Source organism: Felis catus, chromosome B3 (assembly GCF_018350175.1).
Source record: "Felis catus isolate Fca126 chromosome B3, F.catus_Fca126_mat1.0, whole genome shotgun sequence".
Classification (NCBI taxonomy): Eukaryota; Metazoa; Chordata; class Mammalia; order Carnivora; family Felidae; genus Felis; species Felis catus.
The window spans coordinates 116,410,874-116,436,684 of NC_058373.1; the positions used below are offsets into that span (position 1 = coordinate 116,410,874).

Sequence of the window (25,811 nt, forward strand, 5' to 3'; positions counted from 1 at the left end):
CCCTTACCTGGTCTGCACTCTAGGCTCAGGGACACTGACCTGAGCCTCACACCCTGGTCCCACCGGGCTGGGGATCTGTATGTGCTCCTGCAGCACGGTGGTCCTGTGGGCCTCTGTTTGCCCTCCCCCCTGACTCAGCCTCCTAGTGTCCCTGCCTCCTGCCAGGATCTCAAATAAGAACTCTCTGCCTTGGCCCAGATGGAACTGTCGTTATGCATGGCATCCGTGCAGGCCACTTGGCTCATCCTCGGTTCCTACTTCCGGGAAGCCTTCCTTGGTTTCTCCAGTGCTAACTAATCTCGGGCTCTGCTCACTTAGCGGTTGGCACAAGCCTCTGCTATGGTTCTTACTGCATTTGCCTCCTGGGAACCTCTGCCTGATCCTTTCCACCCCAAGGTCTTCCCAGGCAAGGCCTCTGTCTTCCAAAACCTTGACACTGATCATCTTATAGAGTAGTCACTCCACTGGTATTTGCATGATGTCCTAGAATCTTTGCTGCAACTCCAGCAAGTTCAATGGCCAGCCAGACCCCAAAGGGCCCTAGCCGTATACTTCACAACCTTCATCTTCCTCGTGCGGGAACCGAGACCCCACCTCAGGGCTGGGGCACCGTGTTTCTCAGCCTGATTCCTCACGATAATATTTAAAGAAGCACATTTTCAGAAAAATAGGGGAAATTCTTCATCACGTGACCTTGCCTGATGCCCTTCTAGAGCATTCCACTTGGAATAAGAATTCATCCCTCTATTTCCTTTTTTTTTCAAAGTGCCTTCATGCATGTCAGATTACAGCTGGCCTTGAAGAAGGTGGAGCAGACCAGCCTTTATCTTCACATGGAAGATGAAATAATGAAGGTTCTGAGAGGTGCAGTGATTTCCCAAGGCCACACAGCTATTAGTGGCAAAGACAGGACCAGTGCCTAGATCTGACTTTCATCTCTCACCTGTCTGAAATTCCATAGCCCACGATCACTTAGGAATTTTCATCTCCTTTGGAACTGTCTTTCATTAGATCCGTACTGGGAGTCCCTGAGTCCAACACTAGCCCTTCAACCTGATGACAGCCAGAGATTAGAGCCAAAGGTGGCTGTCACAGAGGTGACAGTTCTCTTTCCCTGCCCCTCCACCATAGGAAACCAAGCTTGGCAAATCTTGACTTCTCTGTAGTGCCGTTTAGGTTACCAAATCTCTGCACATTCTACTTCTGAGGATCTGAGAGGATGTCTTAGCTCAGGCTGCTATAACAAAATACCACGGCCAAGGTGGCTTATAAACAACAGCCATTAATCTCTCTCAATTCTGGAGGCTGGGAAGTCCAAGATCAAGGTGCTGGCAAATTTGGCTCCTGGTTGAGGACCCAGTCCTGGCTTGCAGACAGCTGGATGCCTTGCTGGGGCCTTCCATGGTAGCAAGAGAAAGCTCTGGTCTGTCTGCTTCTTTGGGCACTAATCCCATGATGGGGTCTCCACCCTCAGGACCTCGTCTCAACCTAATTACCCCCCGAAGGTCACGCCTTCTAATACCACCACATGAAGGCTTAGGGCTTTCGCATATGAATTTGGGTGGTGGAGGACAGATTTGGTCCCTAACAGGAGATGTCAGCTCTTGCATCCATAAGCTGCAGAGTGTAGAGCCTGCGTCTCTGTGCCTAAAGGATTTGGTGGAGTAAATGCTGCCGTCCAAGGGACAGAAAGTGGAGCCTGAAGTGCTGAGTGCTAATGCTGACGGCAGACATTGAAATAGGAGCACGGTGCCTTTAAGAAGGATGAGGGCACATCTCTGGGGTGGAGCCCGGCCCAGTTACCCAAGCGCTTGGAAGCTGCTAGGACCTGCCCTTGTGGAGACCAGGCCTTGCGGTTCTGGTTTGCAGTCCAGGCACCGCTCGGGGCCCCGCTCCCCTGCTTCCCGGCTGCCACACGACTCAGCGTTGGCACCAGTGAGAGCCCTCCCACCCACACACCCACGAGCTCTCTGTGCCGTCTTTCCAAGCCCAGCGCTGACGGCTGTCATTTCCAAACTCTTCTCCAGGCCCTTCTTCTTCCTTTCAAGTTCAGGCCCTTCTCTTCTCTGTTTAAGATCAGCTTCCCCACATTTTCCCTTTCCTGCCGGTGCTGGGGGGAGCAGCTGAAAGTAAGGAAGAGAGCTGGTTTTCCAGGCTGACCTCCCCTGATGAAGATGAGCTCCCCAGGCTGCTGGCTGAGCACCTGCTTTGAAGTGTGTGTGTGTGTGTGTGTGTGTGTGTGTGTGTGAAGATGAGCTCCCCAGGCTGCTGGCTGAGCACCTGCTTTGAAGTGTGTGTGTGTGTGTGTGTGTGTGTGTGTGTGTGTGTGTGTGTCCTGAGCTGGAATCGATGGCTCTCTGGAAAGGAGCAAGGTGTCCAATGCCTGCAGTATTCCGGGTGCACACAGTAAGTGCTCAGCACAGCACCAACTGGCAAGGATTAAGAAACGCAGAGTAAAAGGGGCTCCTGGGGGGCTCAGCTGGTTGAGCATCCAACTCTTGGTTTCAGCTCATGTCACGATCTCACGGTTGTGACCCAGAGCCCCATGTCGGGCTTTGGGCTGAGCGTGGAGCCTTCTTAAAATTCTCTCTTTCTCTCCCTTGTTCGCATGCTCTCACTCTCTGAAAGGAAGACAAGAAAAAAGAAAGACAAGAGAAGAAAAGCAGAGTAATGGAAGGAGGAGGACTGGCCTGGGGAGGGGAGACACCTGGCTTCTCTCTCCAACTCCACCTGTAGCTTGTTCACAGCCCCTCGGTGTCGCTAAGCAGCCTCACTCTGTAAGAGGCAAACAACCCCATCTCACCTGCTCCAGCTGACACAAGACCAAGTGAGAGGCGTGATGAGACCTGTTCTTCCAAGGACCAGGGGGCAGAATCAAGATGGGTGGAAGTTACAAGGAGGCAGATTTCAGATCACAATCAGGAAGACATTTCCATTTACCAAAGTCCTTTCTACAGATTCCTAATCACCCAGAAAGCCTTCTCCCCTGGGAACTAGTCGAGCAGCAGACTGGTCATCTGGCAGTGATCCCGCACGAGAGGGACTGAACCCTGAGCCATAAGGCCCCTTTGAAATGGGACAGTCTGCATGTTGGTTTATGTGGAAGGGCTTTGGGAAGAATCAATGTGAGGCTGTAAGTATGTCGATTTTTCCGTGCCGTTTCCAGAAGGCTGGCCAAGTCTTGGGATGGGAGTTGGGTACTAAAAGCCAGGGGAGAGCAAACTGGCAGCCTGGGTTCTGACGTCACAGAAATGCCCTGCCGTTTTCAGCGGCACCTTTTGAGTCGAGAGCTTCTGTGTCTGCAAAGCGCGTTGATGGAAGGCACAGGCTCTTCCTGCCTAGGGTCCCAGCGGGCTGACTCCAGTGGGAGTCACCTCCCCGCCCCGCAGAGCCCAGGGCTTCCCTGGCTGTGCCCAGAGTCGCACAGGGAGGAGGGCGATGGTGGGGAGGGCCACTCAACGTGGTGTGCCCTCAAACATGAAATCTGACTCTGCGAAGCTGGTAAGAGATCAGTCTGCCCTGCCCTCCTGGTGCTTCTTGGACTGTGATCAAAGGAAACATTTTCTCCTACCTCTTTCAAAGCCTACCCTTCAGCTCCGACACTGAGAACGTGTTCCACTCTGTAGTGGTCCCTTTGGTAGGATTCTGCTCCAATGCGTAAGAATTGACCAAGTGCAGAAGGCCAATTTTGGCGGTGGGCTTCTGCCGCCAGTGCCCCCCTCAGGAGCCCCTGCTCTACTCCCCACCGTCCACACCCTCCGGTGTCTGCCTGCCTGTCTCCCATGCAGGGGAGACCATCTCCTTTGACTTGGGGAGGATAAAATGTTTTTGGTAGGGAAAACCAAAGATGAAGGGGATATCAGACATCCTTTTTTTTTTTTTTTTTTTTTTTTTAAGCTGGTCCTATAGACTGGTGGAGAACCCAGCCTGGGGGCAGGGGTGGGGAGGGAGGGCAGAGCCTTGGGGCTCAAGGAGATGGGTCAGGAAACCTGAACACAAGTGTAACTGCTCTTTGGGGCTCGAAAGAAGATGCATGGCTGGGGGGGGGGGGGTGTGGTGGGTAGGGTGAAAGGGCCCCAGCTCCCTCTGGTGCCCTGAGGTCCAGACAGATTAGGAACATCTGAACCCCCACCCCCAGCCATTGATATGCCCACTGGGGATACCGGCAGGGGAGCAGGGCACCACAGAAAAACATTGGGAGCCCTTGGGAGGTAGGGGAGGGGAGAGGAAAAGCCCAGGCTGGTTTGAGAAGCAGTTAAGGAAGGAGAGTAACCAGAGTGGAACACAGATTTGGTTTCATTAGGGTTTTGTTGTTGTTGTTGTTGGGGTTTTTTATGTGAGAGTGACAGAAGCGTGTTTACAGGCTGAGGAGGAACTCACAGAAAGGCAGAAGCTGAGCGATCAGGACAAGGGAGATCATTGATGGATCAAAGATAGAGGGAGGGCAGGAAAACAGGAGGTGGGAGGGGAAAGGCAGGAGAGAGGTGGGGGCCCAGCGCTGGCCTTTATTCCACTACGATCTGGAAGGGAAGGTTGCTCACAGCCCCGTCTGCGGCCAGGGTCTTGGGGAAGTGGGAAATGGTCGCTTTGCGAGGCTGAGGGGCCTCTGGGCCCCCCGCCCCGGTGTAAGCCTCAGCTGGGAACAGGGGACACGAGGGGAGATGGCCGGAGAATCACAGGTGGGCCTGGAGAGTGTAGACATTCACCTACCCAGGCGGAGGGGCTGGGGGAGGCTGGTCTGAAGACCCAGGGCGCCCTGCTCTGGCTCTGTGCCTAAGGCTGTAAGGATAGGACATTGGGCACACTGGAAACTTCGGATTTCCACTGACTGCTTGGTGGAGCCAGTGGAAACTCATTTGCCTGGCTGAGGAGCTGATGAAGGTGGGGAAAGCTGGCTAGAGACTCACCGCTGTTCTTGGGAAAAGCAGAGCCTGTTATCAACGGCACTACCCTCTGCCTGGAAGAGCAGATATTCAAGGCAAAGCAAATTGCCCACGGCCCATCAGATTGTTCCCTGGGGAGGCAGTGGCCAGTGGAAACAATGAGAATCCGGTGTTCAGGAGCCCAGCCTCACTCTGCCTCTGACAGCTGTGGGACTTTGTTGAGGTCATTGCAACCTCTGGCCTCGGTTTCCCCTTCTTCTCGGGGGGTATATTTCTGGCCAGCTGGGAGGGAGGGCAGCTCCACGTCATCTAGTGAGGGAGCAGCTTCAGAGCAGTTAGACCTTTCCAGAAAGTTCAGGAAGAGCGTCAAGAGCGAGGTTCTCCCCTCCTCTCCCCACCCCACTGGAAGCACAGATATCCCAGTCTGTGTCCCCATCACACGCAGCCTCCCGTCTGCCCCTTGTCGCATGCCCCAGCGCTTGCACGAGCTTCTGTTGCTGCTGTCCCCAGCCCGGCTCCCAGGGCCGCTCCCGAGCAGGCTGTGCTCGCTGGTGCGGTGGCTGCACCCAGCACAGAACCAGAGCGGCCCCGACTCACTGGCTGCAGGCAGCTTGTTCTCTGCCCCCTACGGAGACTGGGATTGATTTAGCCTGTTTCCGTGGCAGCACCAGCTGCATCTGCTTCCCCAAGAGGCTGAGTGAGTCACGGCCACCCACGCTAACCCTTGGCACAGCACAGCCCCGCCAGGAGCACGGATAGTAAGTCAGCAAGAAGATGGCAGGGCACTTTGCACCGTCTGGTGGCTTCCTGCGCTGGGTCCCAGGTCTGGTGCAGATAGTGCACTGGGCGCAGGGCCCTGGGCGGGGCTCACCCACCCAGAAACCTGGCAGGTCTGCCCATGAGAGAAGTTAGAGAGCGGCTTCAACTGACTCCAGAGGGGCCCATCTAGGCGGCAGTCAGCAGCTGCAAGGCCTTATGGGAGAGCACTGCAAGTTTTCGGACTCTCAGTCCAGTGCTCTTTCCACTACCCAATGACCCGCTTTCAAACGTGTTTTTCACGGCCACCTCTGCACCCAGATCGGCCCCAGGTTCCTTCTGGCTCCCATCCGGGGGCCTGCCTTGATGACACACATCTGCCCTTCCCTCTGGTCAGCAGCCCTCAGCCGGGACTCAGGCAAATTCTCAGCCCCCACCCCGGATGTACTGCAGCAGAAACTCCGGAGGTGAGGGCTGACAGTCTGTGTTCGCACCGGCCCTCCAGGTGGTGCAGATGCCCCCCCCGATCACCCCTGGTCTAAGGAATGGGTCTGAAGCAGTGTCTTCCTGACCCCGGGAGGAAGGGAGCGTTTTGGTCCCTATCTCTGTCCTCAGAGCACAGCTGCAAGGGTCTCTCGGTTTTGTTTGAGCCACACTGGGGGGCTTGGGTAGGCGAAGACCCCAATGGCTCCAACTCTGGGGTCCTAGAGTTTTCCTAAATCATGTCCTTCCTCTAGATGGTTTGTGTCCCATGGTGAGAAACTGGTGCTTTTTTTCCTTTGTGGAAAAGGGCAGCACTACCTTCCTCACCGGGCAGAGGACCTCGTGGGGAGAAGGGAACCCACCCATTGGAAATGAACAACCCTGCCCTGGTGGCCAGGCCCAGGACCCGCAGAAGTACTTTCCCGAAGAGCTGAGGGATTCCAGCTGAGGCAAAAGCCCAAAAATACTTACCGATGTGCGTTACTTTTTGGTCTATCAGCCGCCCCCCCCCTTTTTTTTTAATAATTTCTGATCACCTCTGTGCCGGCCCCAATAAAGGACCCAGTGGCCTGAACTTCAAAGAGCTTACAGGAGGGTGGGAGCATTAGAATAGTTTAGGCCATGCCCAGGGAGCAAAAACCCCCAAAGTCTCAGTGTCTTAACATAACAAAGGCTTATCCTGCAAATGATTCCTATGAAGGTCTGCTCTCCTCCACAGAAGCGCTCAGGGGCTCGGACTTCTGGCTACCTTGGTCACTGCAGCAGGAGGAGAAAAAGCTGGAAGGGGGGTCAAGCACCCACCCAGAAGTGAATCCCGGCACTTCTGGCATCTCACCGAACAGAATTAGTCACGTGGCCCTGCCTAACCTCAAGGAGGTGCATGCAGGAAGCATATGCAGAAAGGAGAGAAAAATGGATAGAGTCTGACATTATGAGACGTAAGTACATGGAGAAAGACCGCTCATTTATTCATTTGCTTACTCTTCAATCAATCTTGACAGACTGTTTACCACACATCAGGCATCTGGCCAGACCCTGGGGATAGCGTGTCCCCAGGGCAGCTGGTCTCCCGCAATCCAGGGAGTGCCATTAACATTGTATTCTGCAGGAATAGCTTCCCCCCCCCCAGTGGTGTGACGCAGGACCCCTGCTTTGATTCTCTTTGTTTGTGTTCTGTCATTATTATCTGTCTTCCACACCAGAAAGAAAACTCTGAGAGCAGGGATTTTTATCTGAGTTGCTCGCTGCTCCATTTCTAGAGCTGAACACAGTGCCTAGGGGGGCTTGGTCAGTACTCGTTAAGTAAATGATTCAACATGGATCATTATTAACTGTTTCCCACCAATCCCTGCCTTCGAGGAGCTTACGATCTGTGTCAAGAGTGGTATAAACAATTGACTAAAGTATAAAAAGAAGTTTCAGGGCAGATCGAGTGAAACACGTGTCAGGTAAAAGCTGGGCTATATAGCTTGGGGACACAGAGAGGCAAAAGGTCATTTGCAGCACAGGTGAGGTCGGGGAAGCTGGCAGATGAAAAACAAAGGTGCAGGGAGGCCAAGGGGCCCGACAGAGGGTGGGATGCAAAGCGGGTGGGAGGACCCTGCCATACCTCTTGGTCTGGGGTTTTCTCTTCTCCCCACATTAGTAACTGGAATCTTTATGCAGCAGTTCGGTTTTCCAGTAGCCTCCGTGTGGAACCACAGCTTCTCAGGAAGGCTCCAAGCCCCCCAGGCTCAGAACTTGGTTCGCTTTAGGAGTTTCCTGCCCATCTGCCAGGAGAGGGGGGATCATCTAGCCCTCCCTGCCCTGCTCTGCCTCAAAGCACTTTCCCCCACGCCTGCTGCCCAGACAGCCTCCCAGAGGCAGTAGCCAGCCAGAGGGGCATCTGCGGAGAGGCTGGGAAGGCTCCACCTCAGCCAGGCTGGCCAGAGGATGGTTGAGCCAGAACCTTCCCTGCAGGCGAGAATGGGGTTCATTGTTTTCACTTAAGCTCGCAGTGAAAACAGTGACAGAAGCTTCCCATCTGGCTTCCAAAGCGCTTTTGAAACCATTCTACCTACGGCAAGTCCATTAATTTTGCAGGGGCTCTAAAGACAGGGCACTTTCCTCCATTCAGGCTTTGTCACTCCATCCCCACGGCTGTCTCCCTCCTGCTTCTCTGCCCTTTCCTCTCTCGCCTGCCCTCCTTCCCTCCTGCAAACCTCTCCCTGACCAGCAGGCAAGCATTGCCCGAGGGCCTGCTCTACATCAGGCCCCCGCTTGGTGTTGGAGATTCTTGGAGGAGCAGGACGAAGGCAGAACGTCAGGGGAACTTCCTGTGAAATGGCTGTGGCCCAACCACCACACCTGCCCGTGATGCCTGCTTTCACCTGTTCCACCTTCTGCCCGCGCCCTCTCACAAAACACCTGCCTTCCTCGGATTCCCCACGCGCACCACGCAGTGAGCCAAGAGTTCGCGTGCATTCTTTCCTTTCGTTTTTCACATCAGGGAGATTCTATTCGTATGGCCATTTCCTAGATAGGGAGATTAAGGCTCAAAAGGTTATAGAAACTGTCCAAGGTCCCACAGCTAAGAAATGCCCAGCTGGGGTCCCTCCCAGTTTCTTACTGTGCCGCGCTGTCTCCACCAAAACTCGGCAGTTGACCATCTACGCTCAGAACAGAGAAATGGCTAGAACTTTTTTTTTTTCAACGTTTATTTATTTTGGGGACAGAGAGAGACAGAGCATGAACGGGGGAGGGGCAGAGAGAGAGGGAGACACAGAATTGGAAACAGGCTCCAGGCTCCGAGCCATCAGCCCAGAGCCGGACGCGGGGCTCGAACTCCCGGACCGCGAGATCGCGACCTGGCTGAAGTCGGACGTTCAACCGACTGCGCCACCCAGGCGCCCCAGAAATGGCTAGAACTTTAGCACTGTCGCCACCACCCCTTCCTTTTGAGAGTTAGCTTAAAAAAAAAAAAAAGTCTAGTGATTTTTTTTTTTCCCCTAAAGACCAGGGATTAGAGATCAATGTCTCCTCATATCCCTGGCGTTTTAAAACCTGGATGTTTTGACCATTTCTCTACCCCCTAGACAGTAGGAGAAGCCTTTCTGACCCTGCCACTTTAGCTTTCTGGTCCGACACAAGAGCTGTGGCCTCTGCCTCAGAACTCATTCCTGGAGTTCCAGAAACTGCACGGGGCCTGGGCTGTCTTTTCACATCTTCGTTGGGGGGGGGGGGGGGGGGGGGGGGCGGGGGGCGGTTCGATGGTCTGAGAAGTGACTGGCACTGCTGGTCTACTGGCAGCCTTCACTTGTGTCCTCTTTTCACCCCATCGTCCCCTGGGAAGGGCAGGAAGTGGCAAAGACCCCCATGGAGGTTTCTGAAGGGTCGCCTCTGGGCAAACGGGAAACCCTGGAGGGCCGACTACCGGTTGCTGTGTGATTTGTACGTTGCATGTGGTCTTCAAGCATTCTCATAAACTAGCCAAATATCTACAGCTGGGTCCACAGCAAGATTTAGTTATTGTGGTGTTTGAGGCTGTCAAGTCTTGATTTGATTTTGGGGGTCATATTTCACCACACTCACCCGCTCCAGCCAGCTCCAAGTCCCTACCCCAGAAGTATGGGGAGAAGAGGAAGTTGGGGGGGGGGGGAAGGGGGGGAGTAACGACTCCCCAGGTGGTCTTTTCGTGTCACCCAGCTCTCCCAGACAGTTTTGGTGCTGACTGCCTCCGGGAACACTGACTCTCCCCCCTTTCTTCTCATTTCACTCCTCCATCAGTACTCTGCAAAACCTTCACACTGAGCTTTGTCTCGAAGATAGCCTTCGGAGCAGTAATCAGGCCTCCATTAACTACAGCAGGAAGGGGGACAGCTGTGGAACTAAAGGCATGCATCTGGGGATCCAGGAAGCATTGGGGAACCCACCAGCACCTGGTAAAGCTTGGGACCCGGGCCAGGTCCAGAGTAAGGACCCCAGCACCTAAGGAGTCCGGTTCTAGAAAGACTGAGTTACTGAGGCAGGCTACCAAAGTGGGGACTCATGTGGTACAGGGTGAAGAACATTACCCAGCTTTAGCAGTCCAGGCAGGGATTTGTTATCACATCCATGGCTTGTTTTCTAGAGCTGAGGCTTAATAATATCTGAGTCCCAGAAGCAAGAGTAACTCTATGCTAAGTGGCAGGAAATTAAAATTGAGCCATTGACGTCTCTCCAGCTAAAGTCAGGCACACCAGACCCATAATTTTGTCCGCCCACCTCCCCCCATCCCACCCCACCCCCAGGTGGTGAACCCTCTGCCCAGTTACCTTCCCCCCCGACCCCACCTAAACATGGCTTCTACAGAATCATCAACTGTTTTGTATAACATAACCAGTTTTTCCCCCTTGGCCCCAGTTAACCAGTCCAAGGGGAACATCTGACCAAAGATAGGCCGACGAGGGCCCTTCCTCGAGATATTTAACTTGGGAAGCATGGTGACTTCAGTAGACCCCATCAATGCCCAGTACATATACCCTCACCTTTACTCTCTGTTCTGACTTCATATGATGAATTTTCTTTAATGGATTCTCTTCTGCAATCCATTGGCCAAGAGATTCTCCGAATGGGTAATGTGCCATTGGTAACCTGATGTGCTGCTTTTTCACTTAGGCCCAAAAGCCAAAAGATCAAGAATTTTGTCGTTTTATTCATTGGGTTTCACACAGCTTCTTTTGGAGCGGCTTCATTTTGAAGCCAAAGGGTTCCTTTCAACACTACAGCTCTCTCCCCAGCCTCCAGAATCTTTCCTGAATCCAGAACAGCTGAGTGGCCCTTTTTATATCAGATACTGGGCCAAACCTTCCCTGATTTCAGTTAAACTCCTTAAGCTAGGAATTAGGTGAACATAGAGTAAGCTGTCTTTTTAAAGAAACAGACTGATTCTGACCTAGAACCATATTTAGCTATTTTTGTGCCGTGCGCTTATTTAGTAGATTGTAAACTTCTGTTACTATTTTGTTAGTTTGAGAGAGAGAGTGTGTGCAAGTTGGGGGGTGGGGTAGAATGAGAAAGAATCTTAAGCAGGCTCCATGCTCCGTGAAGATCCCTGGGATCATGACCTGAGCTGAAATCAAGAGTTGGACGCTCAATCGACTGAGCCACCCAGGCATCCCTGTAAACTTTTGGAGAAGTGTTGGGTATCTTTGTTTCCCTTGGCTCCTAACACTTAGTCAATATTCAATAAATCTGAGTTCAATACATAAATGAATCATTCAATCACATTCCTTATGTTAAATATAAAATTCATGATTCAAGTATCATTAATCAAATAGATAAACCCATAGGATACATTTTAAAGTGTACTGTTATATATACTAGAATGGTTTTAAAATAGACTCCAATATTGGGGCGCCTGGATGCTTCAGTCGGTTAAGCGTCTGACTCTTGATCTCAGCTCAGGTCATGGTCTCACAGTTTGTGGGGTTGAGTCCCCGTGAGGCTCTGCACTGAGAGCGTGGAGTCTGCTTGGAATTCTCTCTCTCTCTCTCTCTCTCTCTCTCTCTCTCTCTCTCTCTCTCCCTCTCCCCCCCCCCTCCCCCGCCCCCCGCTCCTGTGCATGCACTCTTGCTTGAAAATAAATACTGGAAGAAATAAAAATTAAATAGACCCAATGTTAATAAAATTGAGCAAAACAAATTGGTACTTTTACATATAGCACAGGGGCACAGAAATTCCTACCGCCTTGAAGGTGAGAGGAAATTGGAGGGCCCAGGCGAGAAAAAATATGCTATAAATTTATACCTTTGAGGGGCACCTGGGTCGCTCAGTCGTTTAAGCCACCGACTCTTGATTTCAGTTCAGGTCATGATCTCACCGTCATGAGATCGAGCCCCGCATCGGGTTCCAAGCTGAGCATGGACATAGAGCCTGCTTAAGATTCTCTCTCTCCCTCACCCTCTGCCCCTTCTCTGCTTGTGCTCTCTCATGAATTAATTAACACCTTGATTCTACTTGTAGGCTGGTGACCTGGGTGAGGTGCATGCACATGTATGGATGAACACATAGGATTCTGGGCAGCTCAGTGGAAGCACAGAGGTGAGGAGAGACCCTTTGCTCCTGACTGCCTCTCCATGCCTCAAGGGTTCCCAACTGTACCCTGCTTTAGAATAGGTCAGACTGCTAGAGGATACTGTTTTTCTGGCCCGCCCAGCACCTATTCCCCCCCACTTCTGGTAACAGCACCCTGATTTTCTGCTGGGGAGCCACTCTTCCTCTACTGTCCATGCTGGTGACTCTTGCTCTGGAAGTGGACACATGTCCCTGTCCTGGCCAAACGGTGGGTTCCATCTCCCTGGCCACAGTGTTGACTTAAGAGGAGCCCTACCAGTCAGCTCAGGCTAGGTGGCTGGGATAGAGCAAAGAGGGACTCTTTCCCACAGGCTGAGCCCAGAGATTTGGGGTGAAGTGGGGAGAGGAGGGGCACTGAATGGGGAGTTGGTGCCTGAGAATAAAACCGACCCGGGGTGGTCAGTTTAAACGGCTCAAATTCTACTCAGTTGAGCGCCCAAGCCGAGAACCTCCCTATTTTCTCAAGCCAGATTGAGTGGGTTCTTAATGCAACAGAGAATCCCATGGATGAATACAACTGCTGATGGTCCTGGCAATCAGAGCGGGGAACGAAGGGAGAGAGGGCCCTGCCAGAGTCACGTCACTGTGGTGCCAACCTGGACGGGCTCCACTTCCGTGCCTTCCCCATTCTCTCCCCTGACGGCATCTCACACACAGGCAATAGTCCTTGAGAGGCTGCCTGCAAATCCCAACAGCCCCGAGGGCCCCTGGCTTCCCTCTCCCCTTCCTGCAAAGGCACCAGTGGAGCCGGCGGGGAAGGGGTGGGTTTCCTGTGAGGGCACTTAAATGCGTTCAGAGCCATTTTTAGACTTTTTATTCTATAGACCAGAAAATTGCCGAAATTAGGAGACGTTTGAAGTGGCTGTTCATCAAGCCCAGAAGCGATTTCTGCTGCCGCTATATTTAAAAGCCCAGCAGCAGGTTGTTTGGGCTTATGTCTTGCTGTTATGTAATAAACATAATGTTAAGCTTTGGAAGCCCCGCGCGATGGTTGAGAAGAAGGGAAACAGCAGCCTCACGGCAACGCGTGCCCTGGAAATGCTTTGCAGAGGCTGGGGAGAAGGCAATAGAGCTTTCCGTGTTAAATAGTGTTAAAAATAACAGCGTGTGCACCGCAGATCTTAATTACTATGTAAATTCCCAAAGGAAACAGTAGAAAAGAAAAGAAAATGGAAAGGAAGTGGTGTATTAATGTAAGGGGGAAATGTAATCAACAACCAAATAGCTGTTTTTAACAGGACAAAGGAACTCAGGTGTGGGCTGATCTGTTGTAGGAAAGGAGATTGTATTAGTTTTCTCTGCTGTGTAACAAATGACGATTGGCCTCATGGGCTTGAGACAGTGCAGCTTTATTATCACACAGGTCCGTAGGCCAGACCTCCAGCCACCGAGTGGCCGTGTTCTCTACTCAGGGTCTCGGGAGGCTGAAATCAAGATGTCGGCGGAGGAGCCACATCTGAAGCATGGAGCCCTCTTCGGAGCTCATGTGGCTTTGGACAGAATTTAGGTGCCTTTGGTTGTAGGACTGAGGCTCCCATTTTCTTGTTGGTTGTCACTGGGCACTGCCCTCAGCTCCCAGAAGCCTCCCACGTCTCCTCACCATGTGGCCCCTTCTACAGGCTCTCTCACAACATCAGCTGTTAGCTACTTCAAGGCCCCAGCAAAACCACTCTCATGCTTCCAGTCTCTCTGACTTCTTCCATCTCTGACCTCTACACTGTCTTTTAAGGGGCTCACCTGATTAGGTCAGGCCCACCCATCTCCAGGAAGGAGCTACACAGGATGTACACCCTGCGGGGGCAGGAATCTGGGGGGCTATCATAGAATTCTACCTCAGTGATCAAACTTTTGCACAAAAGCAGAGCCACAAAACATGTAATCTTAATACACTTCTGTTATGGACTGAAAGTTTATGTCCCACCAACGTGTAGTTTTGTGCCCCCATTGTGATGGTATTTGGAACAGGGGGCTTTCAGAAGGTGATTAGGTCTAGACAAGGTCATGAGGGTGAGGCCCCCACAGTGGGAATGGCATCCTTATGAGAAGAGGTGGAGAGGCCAGAGTTCTCTCCTTCCACCATGCAAAGACAGGGAGAAGACAGTCATCTTCAAGCCAGGAAGAGAGCTCTCACAAGGAACTGAATTAGCCAGCACCTTGATCTTGGACTTCCAACCTCCAGAATCATGAGACATAGATGTCAGTCTGTGGTATTTTGTTATAGCAGTCTGAGTTTGACTAAGACAACTACAATACTGAAGGTCCCATTACTTTACCTCAATATGAGCCTTCTAGAAAACAAGTTCTTCAGAGGCTGTGAAAACATCCAATATCTGGGGTTTTCCAATGAATGCGTCCTTCCCTGTACACCTCATGTGTTTATTCATTCAACACGTGAGCTCCTATTCTCTTGGCATTGTGCTTGACCCCAGGACCGGGCTTCTTCTTCCCTCCCACCCACAGCAGAGGGCTGAACCACTCACTAAAATCTGATTTGCCATCTTGTAGGTTGTTTAGAATTCCTCTCATCTGGCTAAGAAGCTCCTGGCTCTATTCTGGGCTCTGGTGGGGGGGCGGGGCTTGACTCAAAGGAGGATTGAACCCAGCGATCTCAGCCCTAGAACAGAGCCCAGGAAAGGAGACCACCCCCAAGACCTCTTGCTCAGGGTCTTTCAGTCTCTTTTAGGCTCTTGTGATGAACCTTTCTCCACTCACTGTTCTCCACTTCCCTGCCGAGCGGGAAAATGAGCCCCATGTGAAAGCAGTTTTGGGACTGGGAGTCCCGCCATATCCTTGTTCAGGTTAAATTCACTTAAGTAACTGAGAACAGACAAGAGTTAGATTTCCTAGGGCATTTCTTTATGCTGAGTGCTTAACCAGGAAGAATGTTAAACAGGCTACTGAGCTGAGGGCAAATAGGTGTGACCAGTTCCCCAACCTCAGTCACAGAAGGGACTTGAGGGATTGGCCCTTGGGGGTCCCATGTGTCTCCACAACCTAGATCTGCATCTTCTAGAATTCTTTGCACAATAGCAGACCTATTGTGAAGACTTCCCTGATCCCCACCCTCATGCCCCAAGCCAGTAAGATGTTTACTTCCAGCACCAGAAGAAGGAGGGGTGTGGCAGAAATGGGAGACATGCTAACCATAACTAACCTAAGTCAGATTGCCGGGCTGGCCACTAACCAGAGCTCTGCCTTGCCCTCTGGGGACAACATAAACACAAGGCTGGATCTCCACACAGTAGTCTGAAGGGTTAGAGCTCTGATTCCAAGCTAGCCATGCCCCCTCTGATGCTATTTTCTATTCCTCCCTTTGCAGAAGAGGTGCCTTGGTATAGACAACAAAAAGACCTCTCTACCACCTGTCAGAACTGAAGGGGGTAGCTTAATTTCTCTCAACTTCCATTTCCTCATCTGAAAACATAGGGGTAATTATCCCTGGCTTACAGGATCGTTTTTGAGAACTAGAAATTATATACCTGGCATTGTGCTTGGAAAACTACCACCCCTTTAAGAAAGGGTTGCTCCTGCTGTTACTGTTATCTCTGGCTCTGGGTATATAGTTTTTATGGCTCTGCCTCCTCAGCTAGGTTGTGAGTTTGAGATCAAAGATGACATCTTTACTGCTGCTGACAATTATAGTACCTGACAAAGAGGAGGTGCTCAGTCGGGGAATAAGTGTTGAGACTCTGGAATTTGAGCAAGGGGCAGCAGCCACTAGGAGCTAAGAGTCTCCTGCAGACAATAGGTCTGCAATTTTACTCTATTTTCTGGGTCAACGGTTCTCAAATTCTTTGTATTCAGGACACAGCCAAAGAAACAGACATATTCAGACACTTGTGAGTCAGCAATAATTGTAACTCTCTCTTTACTAGTGAAGAACAATGTCTCTCAATATCTGTGAAAGCGATCATGTGGTCCCACCATTTATTGGGATGCCTCTGATTGACCCTGTGGTTGGGTAGCTTACTTCCCTGACCTCCCTCACTAATGTGCACAAGACTTCTCACATGGTCAATTAACCACCATATTTCTTGGTCACTGGCTTGACAACACAACTTCCACTTTTTCACAGCACTGTAGGCGGTAGCTATGGTGGATTGGCCTGCCAGTCTCAGGCAGGCACTTCGCCATTGTCCTTGGAATTCTGGGATTGAACTTTACAATTTTTATTTGTCAACAATCCCGAAGGTCCTTGACATGTAACCATTTGTAAATCATTTCGCTAAGATGCCGATTTTTAAAAATTAGTTTATTATACAACTAACACATGAGTATATAAATACATATATACACCGCAGAATGCTCTTACAATAGAGAAATACACAGAGGAAAAACCTGTAGATGTCTTCCTCTTTTTGTATCAGTCAGAAGAAGTCATGTTATACTACAGTAACAAACACTCCCAAATCTCAGTGGCCTTGTAGCCACAAATGTTTATTTCTTGTTCACATTACGCATTTTTTATGAGTCTGCTACAGCTGTGTCTCTTGCCCTCCTCACTCCAGAACCAAAGCTGATGGAAAAACCTAACTCTGTCTGGAGCATTGTCAATCTCATGCCAGAAAGAAAAAGACGAGGCCAATGGTGCCCTGACTTCCAGAACTCTGTACAAAAGTGACCAATGTCACTTCTTTGACTAAAGCAAGTCGTATGGCCATTCCAGAGGTCATCAGCATGGGGATAACCTTACAGAGAGGAGCATGACAAAGGAAGAAACTGGAACTTTTGGTGAATGAGAACCTGTCTCCACCACCTCTTTCTAGGATGACTTCTTTCCCAGAGGTAACTGCTCTCAACTGTTCAATCCCTTTTCTTACGTATTTGAATTTCTATTTATTTATACTTATATAGAGAGAGGCATACACATTAACATGGAATAGTACCCATATTGCTCTGAAACTTTCTCTGTTCACTTAATATGTCTCAGATACCTTTCCATTTCTGCACCTAAAATCTACCCCACTCTTTCTAACAACTGTATGGCATTTCATGCCATAGTATCTTTACATTCTTGGTGTACTTTTGGATATTTTCAAAATTGTTTGCTATTATAAAGCCGCGATAATTATCCTTATACATGCACATATATTTGTGCACACGTGTGTTTCTGAATAACAGGTTTCTAGAACTAAATTGTTAAAATAGAGCGTGTGTGCGTTACAACTTTAGTGTTGCCAGTTTGCCTTGAAAAATGCCTTCATCAACACACACAGCCGTCAGCAACGTAAAAGTTCCTGATTTTCTGAATCCTCAATGACTCAATATTATCAAACTTTTTGTTGATCTGATGAATGGTAAAAGTGGTAGTTCCTTATTTTCCGGTATTTAATGCATTTCTCTCTTTATCGATGAGGTTGGGTATTGCTTGCATTTACCATCTGATTTCACATTTTTTCTGTTGTGAATTATCTGTTTCCATTCTTTGCCTGTTCTCTAGTGGTTGTTTTTTCCTTCACATTTGAAAGAGCTATTTGATATATTTTCTCAATAGTAATCCTTTGTCTGTACCACTGGTTGTAAATACAAACATCTCTTATTTACCATCAGGAACTTTCTTTTTTTTTTTTTTTTTTAATATTTATTTATTTTTGAGACAGGGAGAGACAGAGCATGAATGGGGGAGGGTCAGAGAGAGAGGGACACACAGAATCCAAAACAGGCTCCAGGCTCTGAGCTGTCAGCACAGAGCCTGACGCGGGGCTCGAACTCACGGACCGCGAGATCATGACCTGAGCCGAAGTCGGATGCTTAACCGACTGAGCCACCCAGGTGCCCCCATCAGGAACTTTCTTTAAAAACCAGACACTGATGTTAAATGTTAAATGTTAAATGTTAAATGTTAAATGTTAAATGTTAAATGTTAAATGTTAAATGTAAAAGTAGGCCCTCTCCTATCAATTCATCACTACTAACCAGTTTCCTACAACACAGAAAAATGTCAATATGTGTAATATATCAGCATGTCAGTTGCACGAAACAAAACATTGCTTCCTGATGACCAAATGGTGAATATGACTTTTAAGGGATATTTACATGTGTATAGTCACATGGCTTGAGTATCGTCAATATCTGACTCAATCCCCTTGTTGACATTGGGCACTTTCCACAATATTTGCATGTGATTCTGACATTCTTTCCGAATGGAAAGTTACTAGAGAACTCCCCCCTTCCAATACCACTTTGTTTAAAATGTTATATTGAGGGCACCTAGATGGCTCAGTTGGCTAAGCATCTGACTCTTGATTTCAGCTCAGGTCATGATCTCACTGTCGTGAATTGAGCCCCATGTCGGGCTCCAAGCTGAGCATGGAGACTGCTTAAGATTCTTTCTCCTTCTCTCTCTACCCCTTCCCCACTTGTGCACATGCTCTCTCTCTCTCTCAAAACTTAAGTTCAAATTTTAAAATGTTATATTGAATTTAGGGGATGTACAAATAAAACTTTCTGTATAAACCTTGCTCCAAAGCACGATGTATTGGAGAGCGACATTATGCTCTGTGAAGTCTGAGTGTCACAGCTAGGGGGGTTCTTCTGAGGAAAACGTTCCTGGGAGATTCTTCTCATAACTAGAAGTTGACCACCCTCTACCCATTTCTTTCCCTGTCCCTAGCAACCACCATTCTACTATCTGTTTCTGTGAGTTCAGCTTTTTAGATTCCACATACAAGTGAGATCATATAGTGTTGGTCTTTCTATGTCTGGCCTGTTTCACTTAGTGTAACGCCCTTAAGGTCTATCCATGGTGTCACAAATGGCAGGATTTCCTTCTTTTTATGACTGAATAATATTCCAGTGTGTGTGTATACCACATCTTCTCTATTCATTCATCTGTCTACGGACATTTAGGTTGATTCCGTGGCTTGACTATTATCAATAATGCTGCAGTAAACACAGGGGTGCATATATCTTTTCAAACTAGTGTTTTCATAGTCTTTGCATAAATACCCAGTAGTGGAATTACTGAGTCCTATGGTAGTTCTATTTTTAATTTTTTTGGGAACCTCCATACTGTTTTCCACAGCGGCTGCACCATTGTTTATAATTTTGTTCACGGCATCTTTTGTCGTTGCGCGATTTGCCATTTTCCTGTCCTCAAATTTGTCATTATTTTGTTTAAGGTTGCTGGGTTTGGAGTCTTGCTTTAAGTGACTTTCCTTATCTCCCAGTGTTATTTTTTTTTTAATATGAAATTTATTGACAAATTGGTTTCCATACAACACCCAGTGCTCATCCCAAAAGATACCCTCTTCAATACCCATCACCCACCCTCCCCTCCCTCCCACTCCCCATCAACCCTCAGTTCGTTCTCAGTTTTTAACAGTCTCTTATGCTTTGGCTCTCTCCCACTCTAACCTCTTTTTTTTTTTTTCCTTCCCCTCCCCCATGGGTTCCTGTTAAGTTTCTCAGGATCCACATATGAGTGAAACCATATGGTATCTGTCTTTCTCTGTATGGCTTATTTCACTTAGCATCACACTCTCCAGTTCCATCCACGTTGCTACAAAAGGCCATATTTCATTTTTTCTCATTGCCATGTAATATTCCATTGTGTATATAAACCACAATTTCTTTATCCATTTATCAGTTGATGGACACCAGTGTTATTTTTTTAAGTCACCTGCATATACATATATTTTAAGATTGTTAATTTTGTTTTACGCCTGGCTCTTTAGTCACAAGGAATTAATTATTGGGGAAGATGGGAGGTGAAGGAGGTCCACCTTTCCTCTGTCCCCAAAGCAGGCAGCATATCGGCCCAATACCTTTCTCCCACTGGTTTGAAATACACCATAAATTAAATTCTCAGCATTTAAAAAAGTGTATTCTGTATCTTCAGGCATCAAATTTTACAATGCAGCCTGTGTGTAGGAGTGCAAATGTTGGGGAGCATTTACTCTACTAATCTACTCTACTACTAATCACCAGCATCTGTGCATCAACACAGGCGTTCTCTGCTCATCGTACTCACTGTCACACAGGTAAAAACTTTTTTATGTGACAAACTATTCTGAGAGCAAGACAACTGCTGATGGTGCGTGGCAAGGGATCTAAGTGAAATACCATTGCAAATAACGAGTCCTGTCGTAATAAGATCACGGAAGTTGCTAAGGGGTCATTTTCAGAATGCATTTTACTTAGGACCTTTATTGATATGATGCTGTTGAAGAATTCAAGGATTTAATAGCTCTGGGCTGAGTCCCTGGAAACATTCAGGTTCTACTGTGTTGGGAGCTTCCTGGGTCCTGGAGATTCTCCTGCAGCTGTTACCACCTCAGGGCTGGTCAGGGTTGAGACTTCTCCAGGTGTTTCCATCCCACATGCTTTGTGACAGGGAAGGCTGCCCTCTCTTGCCTTCATCGCTTTCTGTCCCCATCAGTCGCTCCTCATCCCAGGGCAGTCTGAGTGCCCCTTCTCCACGCCTCCAAAATGCCTCCTACAAATCTAGTCTAAGAAGTTTGAAGACGCGGAGTCGGGGTAGAGGAGCACAGGAGAGTTCAGATGATGGCTGACATTATGGCCGCTGCCTTTGAGCCCACTGTGTCCAGGGGGATGGACTTAAAACACGTAACTAGCAGACGAGTTGACAGTTGCTCAAAGAGAGGGATGAACGGAGTAGAGTAGGAAAAGGGAGTGATCCAGAAGTGTGTTTCCTCTCCTCTTCTCCTCTCGTCTCTCTCTCTCTCTCTCCCTGTCTCTCTCTCCCTCCCTCTCTCTCTCGCTCGCTCTCTCACTCACTCACACACACACACACACACACACACACACACAGTGAAGATTAGATGACAATTTAGAACAAGAGGGGCCGTCTGGGCTGAGAAGACCATCTGAAAGCTGCATCAAGAATTTTGAGAAAGCCGTGGCCAGTTGGTGGTGGCCATTCCGGGCCAGGCACCTCCTAGCCATGGGCTGCCCTCCAGCCAGCCCATAGGTACCCTTCTCATTCCTTCAGAGGGTTTCACCCCCAGAGACCAAGCCCTTGTGCCCCAGCCAGGGCCAAACGTCCTGCTCAGCCACACCAAGCTACTTGAAGCCGCATCCCTGAACCCTGGAGGGTTCCCACCCTTCCAGGCCAAGGGGAGACCTCTCTGCTGTCCCCAGCTTTATCTTTAAAACTGAAGCCAGGTTTGTGTTGCTGATCATGTATCTGTGCTTATTTTGATGTAAACATTATGTTTTCAATTTCATGCCTAACCCACCCTCCCCCCTCTCACGAGGTCCCAGTGTAAAATCCAGTACTGCTCTGTGCTTCCCGGTACTCATTACAAGTGTAATTAATTCGTGTTTGCCCAGTCATTTAGCTGCTGTCCTTCCCACAGGACCATCAGCTCCTACAGGGCAGCCGCTGTGTCTTTCTTGCTCACCACATTCTCACTGGCTCACCAGTGACTGTTGAGGGTGTGACTTTTAGCCTCCGGGGTTATAAGAGCCTTCTTATAATAAGGCTGACATGGAAATTCCAGTCTCATGCAGATCAAGTGTCCCTGCGTCCTTTTACAAGCAGAAATATCTGGACAGGTGGCTCACGAAGAGGTCATGGTTCCCCAAGGGACCAGGTGAGAGGTGCTATCACTGCTCAGGGCCCTGTCAATACTCTTGACGCTCCCCATTGACCATGAGACTATGATGTCACCTGCAAATACATACAAAAGGTGCCTATTCTGTAAAGCTCTCTAAGGAGAATTACTTTAATCTCGTTCTTACTGTATTAAGTACATAACATCATAACTCACAGTTTCCCAGATTCAGTTCAAGGGCAGAGATGATTTGGTAGTTATTTGATTTATAGAAGTTTTCTCAAGTTGGAGAAGAAATTGAAGCATGTTTTGCTGAGGGTAGGAAAACAACTCCATTTGGAAGAGGAGCTAATATCTCAAAAAAGTAATTGTAAATTATATCAATTGCGCTCACCTTTGGGTCTAATTTTCCCATTTCCTACAAGGTTTCGGTGACAAGCCTTATCCTTACCATTCTTGATATTCACAGAGCACTCTTCAGAAGATTTATTGGTTAAAAAATGCAAATTCCTTAAAACAACCAAGTGCTGTCTCCGAGTTCCATGCAAAGATGTGGTTAGACAAACTAGTCAGAATTTGAAGACAATGCTAGAGAAAAATAGTAAGAAATCAGAATTGTGGAATAATTACCAAAATTGCTTGCATTTACTGAACGGCTGTTATATAGCAGGTACTGGGCTGAGTTCTTTATATGGATTAGCTTGTTTAATGGCAACCATTTGAGGTAGGGAGAATGATTATTCCCATTTCCTAGATGAGAAAACTTATATGTGGAAAATGTATAACTTTCCCGAGATCTTGCCTAGTGGAAAACAAAGTCTGAGCTTTGAGGCTGGTTTACATCATTTTCTGGTCCAGGCTCTTCCCACTGGTCATGAATAAGCAATCAACATTGGTGTTTGAGAAAGGAAGAAACTTCCATCATGCCAAGTACAAGTGCTAGTGAGCTTGTATTATTCAACCCAGGGCCTAACAGATTTGTTTCAATGAACAAATACATAAAGATCCTTTGTAAGTGGCTCATTTATTGACTCTTAGGTGACTGAAAATCTGTTGTTCCCTGAAAACGTTAAGCATTGTCTCTCCCATCCAAACCCATCACAGTCTAACAAATAACATTTTCGTGAGTTTGGTCCGTTTCAAAATTCCAGCAAGACACAAATTTCTGTTTGGCCAGCCATCAAACAGAAAGTCCTGACTAGTGCTCTTTTGAACAGCGTGTTGACACCCACAGTCTCTGTTTAACTTCTTTCTCCGATAGCAGCAGCCCTGGGGTTTCCTTTGGTCACTGGAGTTGGTTGGAGTTCATAGATGTTGCATGCTGCATTTATGGAGGACTCACTGCAGGCCCGTTTTGGGATGGTATGACCCTTGCCCTATAGCCATTGGTCTTCCTGTCCAACCTGGTCCACAACCATCCTCCACTTTGGAAAACATTTTCAATTCCATTCTGTTCAATGCAACTGGGGTAGGTTGAACAGACACTATCGGCCCAGTGTTGTGCTTCTCCAAGTCAGGGGCAGGGGACTCTATGTAAAATATCAACGATAGCTGGTATTTATTGACTGCTTCTGTCAAGCATGACTTCATTTTATCCCTCACAGTCACCTTCCTGGTCCCATCTTTCAGAGTGGTAGAGCCCCAGGTCACTGAGGAGGTAGGTTGATTGTAGATCTGACATCACAGTCTGAGCTTTTAACCTCGACTCTTTGGTACCATTTTTGTGAGTGCCAGGAAGGCTGAAGACAAGGGCTGGAGGAAGAATCAAGGAAGGAGTGGAAATTGAGCTGGATTTAAGGATTGCATTGGAAAGACAAGGATTTGCACTGGGAAAGAGGCAGAGCAGGAAAGCAGAGAGGCTCTCTTGCTTCTGTTCTCACCATAGAGCAGTGGAGAAGGTGAATTAGACTATTTTGTGGTTGGCATAACCAATTAAGTTTAAATGCAACACCTGTCTTGCCGTTTGAACTCAATCTTATTATACCAGATCTCTTTGCATTTCTTTTGTTTGGGCAGATTTTACACACAGGGGTTTTAAGTCAATCAAAGAGCATCTGTGCTGAAAGGAATTATTTTTGTGTGTGTTAAAATAATTGGCCCAGTTCTTCTCTCAACTAATAAGTAAAACCTCTCTAATTCCTGTCTTAGAGGGAAGGTAATACAGTATAGGGAAAAAAGCATTCACCTAACTACACCTTTTATTTCTAGAACATGGTATGATGTCCAAGAAAATGAATTTACACAGTCTGGAGGAAGAGGTGAGATCAGCATACCTATCCTGAACTTAGCATAGACACCGTGTCCTTGACAGCCATGCTTAATTTGCATGATAAGTGAGCAAGGTATGCTAATAACAGAGAGGGAACATACTGAGAAACAGATTTGAACTTAAGTATCCTGCACATGACATCAGAATATACCACTGCCCTCTTCTTCTGCTTTGTACCATACCACCATAAAAGTGCCTCAGATAAAATATTCTTTTTGAAATATCTGGACTTTGTTTCCAAGTCATTTAATTTTCCCCTGGGTGTTGACTCTGTGTCCTTGTTTTCAAATCATCTATCACTTTCACAGTTTCAATCTTCTTGTCTTTTTTGCAGAAAGTAATTTTTCCAAAGACATATTTCAATGCATATAAGGGAGAAATTACCTGACTTTTATTTAGTGCCTCCAAAAGAGCTTAATTCTGTTTCAGAGAACACCAGAGTCAGGTGACTTCCTTCTCTATATCTGGGCAATCCAAATCTGTCCCTTTATGGAAATAAGCACCATCGGTGGCAGCCATGTGGTATGTATGGGACCAAGCCTACCTTCAGCTCCAGCAGATAGCCCTGATTGGTCTAGACCCATGGCAATCCAATTGTGGTGGCCACAGAATTTGATGTTGGGATGAGCCAATCAGCACGAAGTTCACTGTGGGAGACAACCTCTCCTGTTTCATGGGAGTAAGGCAGGATGGGGACCTCACTGCAGCCAGGCCTCCTGCAATCACCAGGGAGTTAGCCCTAGAAGGCAACCAACAGTAGGTGTGAAAGAGAGGGAAGGGAAAAAGAAACTGAGTCCTCATGTCATTGTAGCAATCAGTGACATTCACTGTACCTCTGGACTCCCAGTTAGCCAATAAATCCCTCCTTGTTTATGAGTTTTAATTCAGTTTTCTGTTACTTGCAGCCAAAAGCATTTTATCCGATACACCCAATGACTAGGCAGTTGAACTACAACATAATTCCACTTCTCAGAATGCAACCTATGCATTCCAACTAACAATAGCAATAGCATATTGGGTAATTAAGTTGCATCCGTTGATGGTACATGAGCTAGGACAGTTTATGGTACAAACCGTGGCCTCTCAGAAATGGTACAAACCTTTTCCTCTCTCCTTCGGTTAAAACCCAGTCATGTGGCCACATCTAACTGCAAAGGAGCCCAGGAAGAAAAAGTGGATTTTTGGTAACCGATTTGTAGTCTTGCCCAGGAAGAATATTCTAGAAGATTATTACATTACATGGGGAAAAAGCTCAAGAACAGTGTGCATAATATCAGCCCAAGTTTCCAAATGCCAATATCTGTAAGGGCAGAAGCCACGGCTTCTTCTGTTTCCACATTTGTTCTTTGTTCCTCTGCAGCCATGTTCTACCTCTGGCACGTTCATGGTGACCCCATTTGCAAATACACTCCACCGCTCTCTGGTGAGCAATACAGATTTTATTGAGGATCTTGTATTAGAAACAGACATGTAATCAAATCCCTCTATGGGCATCTGTTCTTTCCTCCAAAATTCTCATCCCTTGTCAGTGGTCTGTCCTCACTGTCACTCTTCTCTGGCCACATGCTTCCCTTCCACAGTCACCAGCCCTTGAAAGTCTCCTGACTGCCTGAGCAATTTGCCCCCTGCCCTTTGTTATATGTCCTCTCTGCAAAACAAAAACCTGGTAATAAACTCAAAACCAAGGATATATTTTTTCCTCCAGCGTACTCCTCAAGGAACTTAGCGAACAACTCACTGAACAGAAAAAGCCGCCTTCTTGGGGTGGGGAGCTGTTAAGTAAGAAAATAAATTTAGGGGGCACCTCGG

General features: G+C 48.2%; 1 long non-coding RNA gene across 2 annotated transcripts; it reads left to right on the forward strand.

Annotated features, from left to right (window-relative positions):
• The first annotated feature begins 672 nt into the window (after positions 1 to 672).
• Positions 673 to 25,811, forward strand: LOC109500908. Of its 2 annotated transcripts, none has more exons than XR_006599761.1 (7): positions 673 to 1,935; positions 2,629 to 3,133; positions 6,841 to 7,060; positions 9,888 to 10,072; positions 12,105 to 12,182; positions 16,724 to 17,000; positions 20,056 to 25,811. It is a non-coding gene; the product is annotated as an uncharacterized LOC109500908 (long non-coding RNA). The 2 variants fall into 2 exon arrangements; XR_006599762.1 differs by having other exon boundaries at positions 2,633 to 3,133.